Here is a 14,333-nt window from a genome sequence, read left to right as displayed (position 1 = left end):
TGGGGCAGAAGTGTGCCTATATGTCATTTCCTGGCATTCCACTTTCTTCAGCAGGTATACTTCCGCATTCTGGAGAGGAATTCTTGTATCTTCCCATAAATGCTTGTGAGCACTCATATTGCATACCTGTAGGAGCAGTCGGCAGGGATATCCAGTGAGTAAAACACTGAATTCCTACACCCTGTCCTGCTTTGGGGCTGATATACTCTGGATCACCCTCCAAAAAAAAGATAAAGAGGGAGGCATGCATTTTCAGAGACCATGACCACAAAGTTAGCATCCATCTCTGGGATCATATCTGAGAGGATAGGAGTGCTAGATGTCTCTGTGGGTGGAGTAAGATCACTTGCCTGAGCTGGATATGCTGTTTGTTTGTTTGTTTTTGGGGAGGGGGGATACTAGGAAAATGTATTTAGCTCTGTCTTGCATTCATCTACAAAGTTCAGTAAAGAACATTTACAATTAAATAAATTCCCTAAATTTATCCACTGAAACCATGACATTTAGTACTGACAGAGGTGATGGATTCTAAATATTGAAATTAAACATTAGCTACATTTGAAAAAGACTGACAAAGCATGGAGGCAGTAGTGCATAGTCCATAATCTGCTCTCCCACCATGAGTTATGTGGATGTAAATGGGAGATCATTTTCCTAAGATTGTTTAGTCTGTGATCTTTTTCATCTGATCACCGCTAACAAGAATGTCAATTAGTGTCATCTGCGGTGAAAACCTTGGCCCCCCAGGAACTTGACCGAAACAGCTAAACTAAATTTACAAAGGCTGTAGAAAAAACTGTTAGGTGAAAACAGATTACTAACTTGGATCAGAATCACTCAAACAATTTAAGTGTTCCACAGCTCTTTGGAAGAGATGTTGTCATTTTTTCCCCCTGTGTCCAGCACACTGAGGACCTAATCCTGAGGGGGATCTCTGAGGGCTCTTTAGTAATTACAACAACAGCCAAGAATAGCAAAGAACTGTATTAATCCTCCAGGTTTATCAGTATCTAACCTACATATATGTATACATATACACACAGAGGACAGTAGAAGGAATATCTTGATTTTAGCAGATAGAGGCAGAAATATGTTGTGGTAAACATTTATAAGCCTAAAAGCTTGTACAGCTCTCATTAAAGTGAAAGAAAAGACTCCCAGGAAATCCACTGGAAGTTAGACAAGGACTTTAATGAGAATAAGCAAAATTTCTTTAATAGCTTATAGCTTTGCCTGAGAGTAAAAGAGAGTATGCTCCAAGTTGTAGCATTTGCTTCTGATTAAAGCAGTTACACAACTTTTTATTTGTCTAGCTAACTATTTATATATCCCTCATGACCATAAATCTGTTCCAAACTTAACTAGACTCTTAATGAACTCAGAAGCATGAAAGCAAATATAAATATTTCCTCATGGCCATGCTGCATGGTGGGTTAATCATCCAAAAGAGAGAAAATGCTTCAATACTTCACATTATTCTATACTATATGCTGTTTCCTATGGACATGATTCTACTCTCGTTGAAATGAAAGTCAAAGCTACTATCAACTTTAATAATGCATGTTATGGCCTTCCTGGAAGATACCTAGTTGAAACTGAGTTACAAGTACTTTGAGTGATTCAAATGATTAGTAAATTCAGACAGCCTTGCATAAGCCTTGTATTAAGTGCTTTGCAAGCCCCCTCAGAAAGAACAACCCACAAAATACCCCCAACAAAAAGAAGTGAGAATGGGCAGCTGAATTGAAAATATATACAAAGAAAAAGCGTGTCTATGCGAATCTTACTTGTGTTAGTGACCAGATATTTAAGCACTGCCCCCTCCCCAAAATTAATTTGGCTATTTTCCTGTGTAAATATCTACTCTAAGGGTTGCACAGCTGCAGCAAACCAAATAATATGAATTTGACAAAATATCCAAGTAGGTTAGAATGTATCCTGTTCAAAGTGTTATGATTACTGAGTCAGATAGTAGCAGAAAGAAAATAAATACTAATATAAGTCTGTGCCTGATCTAAATGACATCACACTTCTACTGGTCTCTATCTGTAACAGAACAGAAGCTCAGCACACAATACCATCTGTACCCATAACAGAATGGAAGTTCAGCACACACAGACTGGTTTAAAAATGACAACAACAACAAAAAACAGTCTAAGATTTGCTGCCCTCCCCCTCCCCCCAAAGGGTGTTCTGTTCACTACCAATGTAAACTACACAGCTTACAGAAAACTATGTAATTTATGTCAGTTCCACCTTGGGCTTTTAAAATGTATGTATGTAGCCTTATGTAATAGATCCAGGTTGCAGAAGGTTATAGTGACAGCAGAAAATGAAGAGGAGGATTCCAAAGTAAGTGGAGAAGGGCAAAAGAGACAGTGCTGGAAGAAGAGAGCCAGGTTGGGCTTTTGTTTTGTAAGGTATATATGACTTTTCATAATAAACACTGAAATAGTGGAGTTGTGAAATAGTCACCATAATTTGTGAGTCCTCAGGACAAGATCTGCAGACTTTAAAAAAAATCTAGTCTTACTCATGGATTTTTGTCCCCAGTATCAACTGGGGTGGGGGGAACCTGCAAGACTAAATATTGTGCATTTACTCACACTCCACACCCGACTTTTACCCAAATATCACCTCTCTAAAAATTGGAGTCTCTCTCAAATAGGGAAATTGATTTTCTCTCCAAAATAGAAGCACCTTGCTTTAATTCCAACTCCACCAGAACACAGCAGTAGCGTTTCTATGCAGGCAGGTGAGGGAGTGACTTAATGGATCATCATTGTTCACGCCACAGCTGTAATTCTTGGGTCTCCTTTTTAATGGTTAATGTTCCACCAATCAAGCTAACCTTTCTTCTGACTAGTTTGCTGTCTAGTAGCTACCCTTGGCCTTCCTTTACCTAGTTTACAGTCCTATGAACTATTATTAGTTCTTCTCAAAATCAGATCCAGTCTTCAGTGGCAGCTAGAATTATAAATTTTGTTTGAGCAGGAAAGGGAGGTTGAATGAGCTGAAAATTAGCCTCTCTCTCTTCTCTATGCAGCCATAAACTCTAGAAAAAAATTTTTCTCCTCATCCTGCCTTTTTAAAACCAAGGTGTATGCATCTTGTCAGGGTGGGCATGATATGTAAAAAGATATAGTAATTCCTTCTTTAATTTGTAATATGTTTATATAGCCATTGCTCTGGTCAGTTGTGCTTAAAGGTAAATTTTTGCTTTTGACTTTTCCTGGACACTCAGCAACCTGCTGTGGTTGGTTCCTACGACTCTGGTACCTATTACATTTCCAGAAAGTTATCAGAAAACAAACTCTCTTCATTACTCCGTTATTTAAACACAATGGCAGAATACAGCTTTTCTTTCTAGCACCCCCTTTTGAGACCTGACTCCATAGTCTAGCTGCAGACACTGAGAGTAGTGCTGGCTTCCCAGACTTTTAGTAGATTGAGCAAACCCTTACCCAGAGCAAAAAAATTCACAGGATGCTGTGGTTTACTATTTACATCCTTAGGGCCTCTTAACCACATATCAAACCCTTTTGGAAGTTCAGACCAAGCTGGAAGTAAAAAGACATCAGAGAAAACAAGCCATCTTTAGAGTCAAAATGGAATTTGTAGTTTGATATACGCTCTGTAGCCACCAATATCAGTAAAATGCAATGCTATATCTCACTGCTATTAATGTTGCTCTTCTGTTCAGCAACTATTATAAACCTAAGTTCAGACATGAGTACAGATAATTCCTTTGTAAAGCTGACCTTTCATTATCAGTAGTGTTGATGTGTGTTGTTTCAGACGGTAACAAAAGGTGACCATTTGCACCAATATTCCATTATTTTAGGTGCATTGTTATATATTATTTTTAAAATCATCTAAAACTTTTCTAAAATGTTTTCTTTTCTAAAAACCATAAAAGTCCTATTTCACATTATGCAATCAAATGGCACTTTCCCTGCTGTGTAAGTACCCATTTTGCACTTTGGCAAAGCACAATCTCCTTACACCCTTATTGTTGGGGTGGGAGGGGAGATGCAAGAAGGTGAGTGCATCATAAAAGCAGTACCCTGAAAACTCACTCAGGGAGCAGGAGAGGCTGTTCACCTACAGATGTTTTGAACCTATACATTCTACTTCTTAGTACAGTGCCTTAACCACCAGGCCACAACTGATGCATCAGCTAAACTAATGACATAGCAAAGAAGGAAAGACAGAAGAAATTGGCCCAGGTACTGATAGGGACAGGGGATGAGAAAGCTAGATTTTGCCATAGCCACACAATTGCAGTCATGATGGCAGTGGCACCCGGAAGTCAGTGCTGCCTCTATAAGCAGAAGCTGGCCTGAGCCTTTGGCCTCATTCTTACACCACTGAACCAGAACTGCTCCCTCAGCCTTCCCCTTAAAACTAGTTCTTTAGCCAACTAAGAAAGTGATCTGTGTGTAGGCAGGAGGACTCAAATAAGGCAGCAGTTGTGAAATACATGCATGCCCTTGTTTCCAGTGGGTCAGAAACTTCCCCAGTATTATCCATTTATTTTACCCAATGAATATCACATACAAGGTGCAATGCATCAGCTTCAAGAGAGGGATGACGAGCAACTAGTATCTAATATATGGCCTGGTGGTTAAAGGAGTTTTATGGGAAGCAGAATCAACCCATACAAGGGGGTTGCATCCCCTCTTTCTAGGGTAAGTGCCCTAAACATTGGCTTGTAGGGATAAAACATGGTGGGGGGAGGGAGGAATGGGGAAGCGGTAGCTCTCCCTCTGATGTCAAAATCTTCCTTTTCTTGGTTTTGTTACAAGACTAGAATTTTGGGGCTGAGCAAAGGTAGTATTCTGTACACCTGTCCAGTCAAACTGTGGTTCTATTCAGTTGCTTATGAATCCACACCAAAATTGAAATTACAAACTGTTCGTAAGTGGTGAAAATAGCATTTACATAGGTAAGTAACTTCCATTTAGGTGCATCAAGTGAAATTGTAAACTTACAATAGTTGCATTAAAAAAGTACTGTAAGTTTACAATTACTATTTTCTGGATAGTACCAAAGTGTACCTTAAGGTCAGATGAAAGTTTGTAATTTGTCACATTTAAAAAAATGCACATGTTTAGCTTGTAGGTGTAAGTTCTGTTAACTTATACAGAAACTTAGTTGTAGCCTGTAGATACAATTTGATTCCACCTAACCAATTTGTTCATATGAAAACACTTGTTTTGACAGAAATATCCACTCACTTTACATTATGCCTCCCCAAACTCATCAGTAAAGTGAAAGTTTGGTTTTCTTACAAAAAAGACTATGAAGAGAGCTTTAGTTATTGTGGATTATGCTTTACCTGAACAGCTATTACTGGCATAGTTTTGTTTTGCTTTTTTCCTCCTCTTACTTAATCTGAATTTGCAGAGTTTATCCTCAATCCCTTAGCTGTCAATGAAATATGTCCAGCTAGGCTAGGATCCTTATTTAAACTGTGGATAAATAAATATTTTACAGGTAGGCTCTCTAGTTTTGATCCAATCTATTTACACTCTTATTGGACAGTTGAAAGTCTAAAGACTTAAAATGGTGATATTCAGATTTACTCTGAAATAAAAATCAGATGGAATACAGTGAATAGCCCAGCAATACAAAAATAAACAGAATATAAAAATAAAAGGTGACTTTGCCTTATTGTCAAAACTACATGATAGACAGATATATACTATGAAATATAAAAAGGCAACAAGGCCATAATTATAATAATGAGTCTATTAAAGGCTGAAATACAAGAGAATGCAATTTAAAGTTCCAAAGATATTGTCAAACATAGATGTTTCCTATCTGTAATGCACAAGATTGCTAGGAATGGGCAGTGAATTATTTTGAAATAATTTTTAAAAAAATGCAAAATCATTGAAAACTTTGAAAAAAGGAGGCGACACAATAGATTTTAAAAACATTAAAAGCTAATGACTTTTGTAAGTAATTTACATATAATTGTCCTTGATAAATCTCTCTTTTCTTGTTTCATTTTTGTGTACATTTCGTTATTCTTTTAGATGAGAGCAGTTCAGAAAACAGACATAAGAGCAGAATATTTTTAAATTTGACCAACCCAAATTATAAGTAGCTGCAAATACACGGAGGAGATACTATATTGTTGAAACTAAAAGTAAACTATTTTTGTTTTCAGTCTGAAATAAGTGTAAGTCAAGTTATCTATGGTTCCTTCAAAGCATATCTAAAAGAAATAAAATATTGTATGCAGAGATGTGCCAACATTTAAATATATAATCAGATGAGATATTATTTAAAGTAGCAATAGCATTTGACAAGCTTCCTAGTATTTGTTTGCTTATCAAATATACAGCAGCTATTCATAACCTACTGATGAATCAAAACTGTAAAATTAGAGTCATATTCAAGAAAAAGTAATTTTAGGGCAGACATGGAGCAGATGCACTCTCCTGTGGTCTAACTGAAGTCTGGCAGACAATTCAACAGCACACTAGTACTTCTTACTTGTTTAGACTTCTCCTTAACTACTATGTTATACAATATTGAAGCTGAATGTCACACTCATAATACACGTCTGATCCTATTATGAATGAATAGAAGGTTATGTAACAATCAACACTGGAGATGTGTTATATAATACTAGGTTATTTAACAGTCAACGATATAAATCAATATGAAGTTAGGTAACAAGAAATGGTTAAGTACAGAGTAAAAAAACCTTCCCCCACCCCCTCCAAAATCTAACACTTGTCCACAGCAAAAATAAAAAGTGGTTGAGAAAATTTGGGGATTTAGAATAAGAGGTGCAAGGCCCAGCTCATAACAATTCATTGTAAGAAATATATACAACAACCCTTAGTCTTATACTGATATGGCAGTATAAGCTTCACATGAATAATTTTTGGCCAAACATCAGAGCAAGTTTTCTATCTTTTAAAAATCAATGAATCTCTGGAATCATAGAATCATAGAAGTAGGGTCAGAAGGGGCCTTGTAGATCTTCAAGTCCAACCCCTTGCATGGGCAAGAGAAAAAACTGGGCTCAAAAGATCCCAGCCAGGTAGGCATCAAGCCTCTTCTTAAAGACCCCCAGGGTAGGAGCCAGCACCACTTCCCTTGGAAGTTGCTTCCAGATCCTAGCCACCCTGACCATGAAGTAGTTCTTATGGATGTCTAATCTAAACCTACTCTCCAACAACTTGTGGCTGTTATTCCTTGTTATGCCAAGGGGTGATAGGGGAAACAAGGTCTCTCCCAAACCCTTCAGGTCCCCCCAGTGAGTTTATAGACAGTCACCAGGTCCCCCCTCAGCCTTCGCTTGTGAAGGCTGAACAGGTTCAGGTGCGGCAGTCTCTCATTGTAGGGTCTGCCCTGTTGTCCCTGGATCATTCGGGTGGCCCTCCTCTGGACCCTCTCAATGTTGTCCTCATCCCTCCTAAAGTGGTGCGCGGAACAGTTCCCAGTAGGAGAAAAGGGTTCAACATTCAAAACTATGTTCAAAATGGAACTAAAATGTTTACTGAAGGAATTATATGCTATCGTGCCTGGAAGAGCAAACGACTGAGCTTGATAGTCCTGTAGATCCCTCCTCTCCCCACCTTAATCTTGTGTCAAAGTTTGTGTTAATATTCACTTAGTGTATGTTAAAGTTCACAAGTTGCAGACAATTTCTAATCCCTGTTTACTGTTTTCAAGTTCACAAACGTCCATAGGTAAATAATACATTATAATAGATGTCTTTTTAAAGTATGTTTACTAGTTTAATTTTCTACAAAATCATGTGATTTAAAGTGAACAAGATGACTTTTCTGGCTTTCCCAGAGATCTATGAACTTGATACCTGCATGAAATTTTTGTATGTTGTCTATGATTACCGTCTAACAACACATATTAAAATATCACCACTTTCAGCCTGTGTAACAGTACCACACCCCAGGAGCAGCCACAATGCCTCCCAGTGGCCACATGGTCCCTGCCTAGCTTTATCTCTAAAATACCCTCTCTTTATTCCTTGCCTGCCACACATTGTTCTTATTAAGAGAGTAAAAGAGGGAGGCTTCCCACCAGCAGATCCCCTCTTACCAAATTCCCTGATCATACCAATCTCTCCTGTTAAGCTAGCTGTCCTGGCACACACATGCCCTAAGGCACTCATTTCCTTATGGGCTAATCACAGTCTCTGTACCTCCTCTACAGCTGAGCTGTGACCACACCTTGCCGGTGTTGTGTCATTATCAATCAAGTGGGGCACTTGCCCCCAAGCCACTAGGCCACCTCAGGCCTTTACTCCCTTTCTGGGGATTTGGTCTTGCCAGCTTCCACCCCTTTCCTCTGGCTGGTCCCTTAGCCAAGGCCCACTGTCCTGGACTTGGCTTCTGGGCTCCAGCCCCTGTTCTTGACCTCTGGGGCCTTTATTTCTGCCACTCCCAGACTTTGGGCTCCCTGACTTTGTTGCCTCTGACAGATTTAAATCCAAGCTCTGCCCCTCTCTGGGTTCTTTCCAAGCTTCTTGGGCTCCAGGCCCCCTGGATGCAAGCTCTTCTCCTCTCTGGGATCATTTTAGGCTTCTTGGGCAATGCTGAGCTCCCTGGACCCTGTCTTTTTCCTCAGCCTGACCTCCAGGAGGGCTCATGGCTCATGCTTCACCCTCCCCCCTTCCAGCACTAATAGGACCTCCAACCCACTCATTCCTAGTTCCATTCAAGCCACCGATATTGATCTGTAACCTAAAGTAAGCCCTCTGGCTATAATATACATTCCCAGTTGGGTCTAAGCACAAATCTCAGCTCTTATGCCATATCAGTATCACTCAGCTCCCCACTACCCTGAATCGTCTTCCCTTGAAATGCCAGCAACCTTCTACTTGCATATCTCCTAGAATAGTTCACACATCAGCTTTTCTGCAGGTCTTTCCTCAGAAGCTCCCAGAGCCATACTGACAGCTCTGACTCAGGCCCTGGGTTTATATAGCTGGAAGCCATGCCCCATTTTGGTCATGTGACTCCCTGGCTATTTCCTGATTTATCTTACCAGCTCAACCCCGGAAAAACTTAATGTTGCTGGTTTTTGCTGTAATATTGCTTGTAGTAGGTAAATCCCCAGGTGCTTGTTCCTTTGCCATTCATAATGGGAAGGTTTCCTCCTCCTGGGGCTCTTCATGTTGCTTCTTCACCCTTAGAGTAATAGGAGCCTCTTCACACCTGATCATGGTGGTGGCTATAATGACTTTAGTCAGCAAATATGCTTTTTTCAGATAATGTTACTTTCATCAGTGTATTCATTCTTCACCACCACATTCTCACACTCAGATACATGCACACACAATTATTATTATTATTTTTTATTTATTATTTCTAGGTAAAGCAGGAAATAAGGACTTCAGAAAAATATCTGATCCAGTTGTTTGGAGCATTTACTTCCACATGCTTTAAATGACAACTTTATAATCAGAACATACAGTTGAGCACAAGAACATGATGATGCTTAATCTGCTATAAATTTGTGCTTGTTAAGCACAAATGTTAGAGCATTATATCTAATATAAATGATTATTCACTTTATTCATATTTTTGACAGCAGCATTTTTCCTAATGTCTTCCTTACCTTCCAAATAAATAACAACAAAATTTCAGCTGAACTCCTGATCCAACAGAAAATCACATTATAATTTCAAAATGCCTACAGGGCTGGTACAGTCTATGTCTGCAACAAGTTTTTGCTAAACAATGTAAAATTGTGAATTTTTTCTGGAGAATGACTGCTCAATCAATCGCCATGACATCTTACAAACATACTTAACTATTCAAATGCACCTTATGAATCTTTTCTATGCTACCGAACTGGGAGAGCTGCAGTTAACATTTCTCCACAGCAAAAGTCTTTAATAGATCACATAAATTCTATATCTAGAATGAGATTTTGAATATTTACCACCACCCCAAAATGTTAATGGTCTCACCTAAATTATAGGGATATAAAACATAGAAGAGAAAGGAGATCAGCCTAAATCCTATTGTGCCTCTAGGGCATTTAAGGGATTTTCAACTCCTGTATTTCTGTAATTTTAGGATAATACCTGTGGTTCAATTGCAACCTGTCCAATTCCACAAAGTTGATTTATGCATCTAGTTTTGTACACACTGGGAACATCTACATGTTCATTAATGTGCTTTTGCTACTACTCATTAAATTTAGTACCTCTAATGTAGGGGAGGGGAAAATCTGGCCCACCAGGCCATTCTATGTGGTGGTGGTGGGCAGAGAAGGAAGGGAAGCAGCATGGGAAAGGCAGTGGTAGCAGACATGGAGGGAAAGTGGCAGCAGGGCCCTGAGGACAGGTTCAGCAGCAGCAGGAGCCAGCTGTGAACTGCAGGGACTGGGCTGGGCTGGCTCCTGCTCCTGCTGCATTCTGTGGTGCTGGTATTGTACCTAGAAACCGCACACTGCTGGGAGGTGCCCAGCTGATTCAGCTGGCTCCATGCCATGCCAGCTGGCTCCATGTCACAATGCCTGGTTTCCAGCTTCAGCACAGAGTGCAGCAGGAGTCTCAGTGTTGCAGTAGGGTACTGCACGGCATGGCACAGAGCCAACTGTGCACCTACCAGCACCATGCAGTTCCTGGTAACATGATACTAAGGTGGCCCAGCTTGGTCCAGCCCCTCAAGGCACCATGAGGTTTCCAACTGCAGTGCTAGGACCTATGAAGCATGGCATGGACCCAGCTGGACCAGGCCTGTGGTGCACAGTTACCTGGTATAACATCAGGACTCACATGGAGTCAGTCTGGCCCGATGGCACACTAATGCTAGAAGCTGTGGGGAGTCCCACACCATCAGATTGGGCCAGCTCAAAGGGTTCCTGGTACTCTAAGCAGGAGCTGCACATGGAGGCACAGAACCAGAGTCCCATGAACCCCACATTGCAGCCAGGAGTTGTCTGATGCCCTCCCTAACATTTCAGATCCACACACATGGACTTACACACACACATGCAGCCCCCCCACAAACTCCATATCCATCCACCCACACCCATACCTCTCTATCCCCCCACATATACATACACACACCACACATATACACCGGCAGCAACCCAGAAAAGCCCACACCCTCCCCTACAATGTAGAAAAGTAAGACTTTATTTTGAAGTATTATACAATCGCCTTTATATACACAACAAAAAATACACAAATCAGGACAAAAATATTTTTTGAAATAAAATATGTTTTTGTAGATGTCTGCTTATTTATACACAATTTGGGGATTTTTGACTTGAGGATGGAACCCCTCCCCCCCCCAAAAAAGAAGAAGTATTTTCAGGCAAGGCATGGGACTTCCAGTGGCAAAGGTCAGGAGGTAAGGGGTGGGATATCTGGTCTCAAGATGGTGACTGGGGGGCAGGGCACTTGTTGAGGGGTTGCACTACCCTTGTGACCTTTGACAGTTCACCAAAACTCATTAAGCAGCCCTCCAGGCAAAATAATTGCGTGCCCCTCCTCTAATATGAGGTACTAAATAAGTGCTCATTATGCTTTCCTAATGCACAGCAGTGGAAGTGCATGCTCTTTTAGTGATGCTTAATATCTTGTAGCCCATTTTTACTGTGCATTATCATATTAGTACAGTTTCTGATGTGATGCTTTGATGTACAGAAAAATAGGCAACTGCACATTAAAGTGCACATATAGATGCACCTGCTGTCACCATATCCTTAAGATTAAATTTCTTTTAGTCTGCTCACTATCACTTTGGCTTGTAGTGAAAATTTAACAAAGCTATTGGTCCCCAGTTCTTTATCTGGGTTTTGCCTCCTTTATTGAGTATCAGAGTTCCTATTTCCCCTTTCATTCTTTCTAACAGTCTTTTCTCTCTATCTCTCATTGTAGACTTCTATCAGGTCTGGCCCCAGTCAGTCCCAGAAAGTTACATAGAATTCTTTTACCAGTCTGTCTTTTTCTGGTGTTCTCCCATTTTTTAAAAAACTCGCCTTTTTTCCTGCATTTTCCACTCTTCCTCCAGTTGTTGTTGGTCTTCTTCTCTTAGCTTCTTTTGCAGTCCTTCCAGACAGATCTGTCTAGCCTCTTGTTCTACCTCTCTCTCTTTCCATATAGTTCCTGATAGAAATCTTTTACTATTCACAGTATGGTTTCTTTTGATATGTTCTTCTCCTTTCTCACCTTGGAGGCACCATATTCCCGCTTTCCCTCCCATTCTGATCTTGCTGAAGTACTCAGTACAGTCTTCCTTTTCCTCCACCCATTGAATTCATGGCAGAAACACTTCTCACCTTCCTTGTACTTTAAACCATTGTTCCAATTTCCTTTTTGTTTCCTCATGTTCTTCTTTCACTTCAAATCCTAGCATGCTCTGCTAGTGTTGCCTTACCAGTTCCCACGGCAATTGCATCCTGTGTACTTCCTTCCTTTTAGCTTGTTCTTTTCTTACTCTTTTAGTCCTTTGTGAACTCTTGTATCAGTCTGTTACTATTCCAAAGCCCCCTTTTAGTGTTTTCCATCCTATTTACAGTTTTTTGTACTCTTCTCAGGTCTCCTTTTCCTCCAGTAACTTGGTGTCTAGCTTCTAGATTCCTTTCTTTGTCTGTGTTTGTTCCCCTTCTTCTAACCCTGCTGTAAACATTCAGTGGTCTGAAAAAAAACAAAAACAAAAACACAGTATCATTTCTGCTTCTCTCTTTGTCCAGTGCTTCAATGTCAGGATAAGTTCAATCTGTGAGAAACATTTCCCTGTTGCATCTCCTCTTGTGAAGGTTACTTTTTTCCCCCCTGGTCCCCTTTCTTTTGTATCCTGTAAGTCAGAATCTTTGATAACTTCTTCCTGCTTGTCCCTCACCCTTCTGGACTTGTGTTTGTTGCCAGAAAAGAAAACTAAATTACCAAGTGTTCCCTCAGTCATGTTGATTTCCAGTTTGTTCCAGGAATCTGCACCTCTCCTCTCAATCCACTGGTAAATAGATATTTATGATTTCAAACATTTTCTAATTCATTTCACACATTATTTATAGCATTCACACCCACACCTACTTCTTTTGTTCTCTTTATCTTGATGCTTGGGCTCTTAATTAGCACTGCTACACCAGTTTCTCTACTAATGTTTGAACCAGAACAGCTAAATGGGCCTCACTCCCACCGCTTAATATTCTTTGCAGGGTCTTGGGTATTTTTTTTTTTTTTGTTGGCATTGAACATTCTTGTATATGGATAATATCTGTCTTTATTTAGGCTAGATATGCTTTGATCATAATCTATCTTTCCTTTTTTAGTACATATCAGGTGCATCTAAACATGCTACACAGCATGGGACAATAAACTCTGGAGCATATCACATCAGAGTTTATGCTCTTGGGCACCATGTTCACACATGCACCCGGGACCTCAGCATGTTAATTCAGCTTAGAGCATCTCCAACCAGCCCCAGACTGCTCTGACCCAGCTCAATGTATTGTGGAAGGGCAGGATGGGGCATGACGGTGCTTCAGTGTGGGGTTAGCTAGCAGACAGCCCCAACACTGAAGCACCTATGTCTCAGCCATCCCTGTCATCATCTACATATGTATTGCTGCACACTATAAAGAACTCTGCCATGGGATAGTTCTTGTACTTACAGGACATGTTGGAGCAGATTTGATTAATCAAGTCTGCTGGAGCATGATAATTACTAGGGGTATGCAAAGCTGTGGTTACCAATTCGATTCAGAGAAGATTCAGACCAATATGGCAGCTGAATCATTGAATTCAAATCAAATCAGGAGACCCATTAAAAGATATGAATCAATTCAAAACATCCAAATTGATTCAAAAAAGATTCAGCAATTTGGTTATTAGGAAGGTGATCTTGCAAGAAAACAGAAATTAAGAGGGAGGGGAAGGAGAGGGGGAAAGACTGCTCTGATAGTGATATCTGTAGCTGGCCAGTGACTGTGATCTTTCCCTGAGTTCCCTTCCGATCGCAGTGCTCTGGGGGTGGGATGTAGAAACAGCATATAAGGCCTTGTGTGAAGGCTTTCTTTGCCTTTTTTGAGCTATTTCTGTCTGGAAGCAACAGCATGTGACAGGTACTGGTTGCAGTGGCTAGTTTCCTCAGTCAGTCTCTTGTTAGTCTCTCTTCTTGGAAAGGATTGGATATACCTTACTAATGACCCTTGCCTTAGAATCCCTATATTTATCCCTATCTAGTCCATTCCTTTCAACTTATTCTTCCCCCAAAATCCTCTTACTTGTTGTAATTTTTCCCCAACACTTTTTTAAAAAGACACTTGGTGGAACTCCTCATAACTGATGCTGGAAAAGCTGGTGGAACAACAGAAGGCCATCCATG

This window comes from Crocodylus porosus, unplaced genomic scaffold (genome assembly GCF_001723895.1).
Source record: "Crocodylus porosus isolate Cpor-Errol unplaced genomic scaffold, CroPor_comp1, whole genome shotgun sequence".
Lineage (NCBI taxonomy): Eukaryota > Metazoa > Chordata > Crocodylia > Crocodylidae > Crocodylus > Crocodylus porosus.
This window is presented reverse-complemented; position numbering follows the sequence as displayed.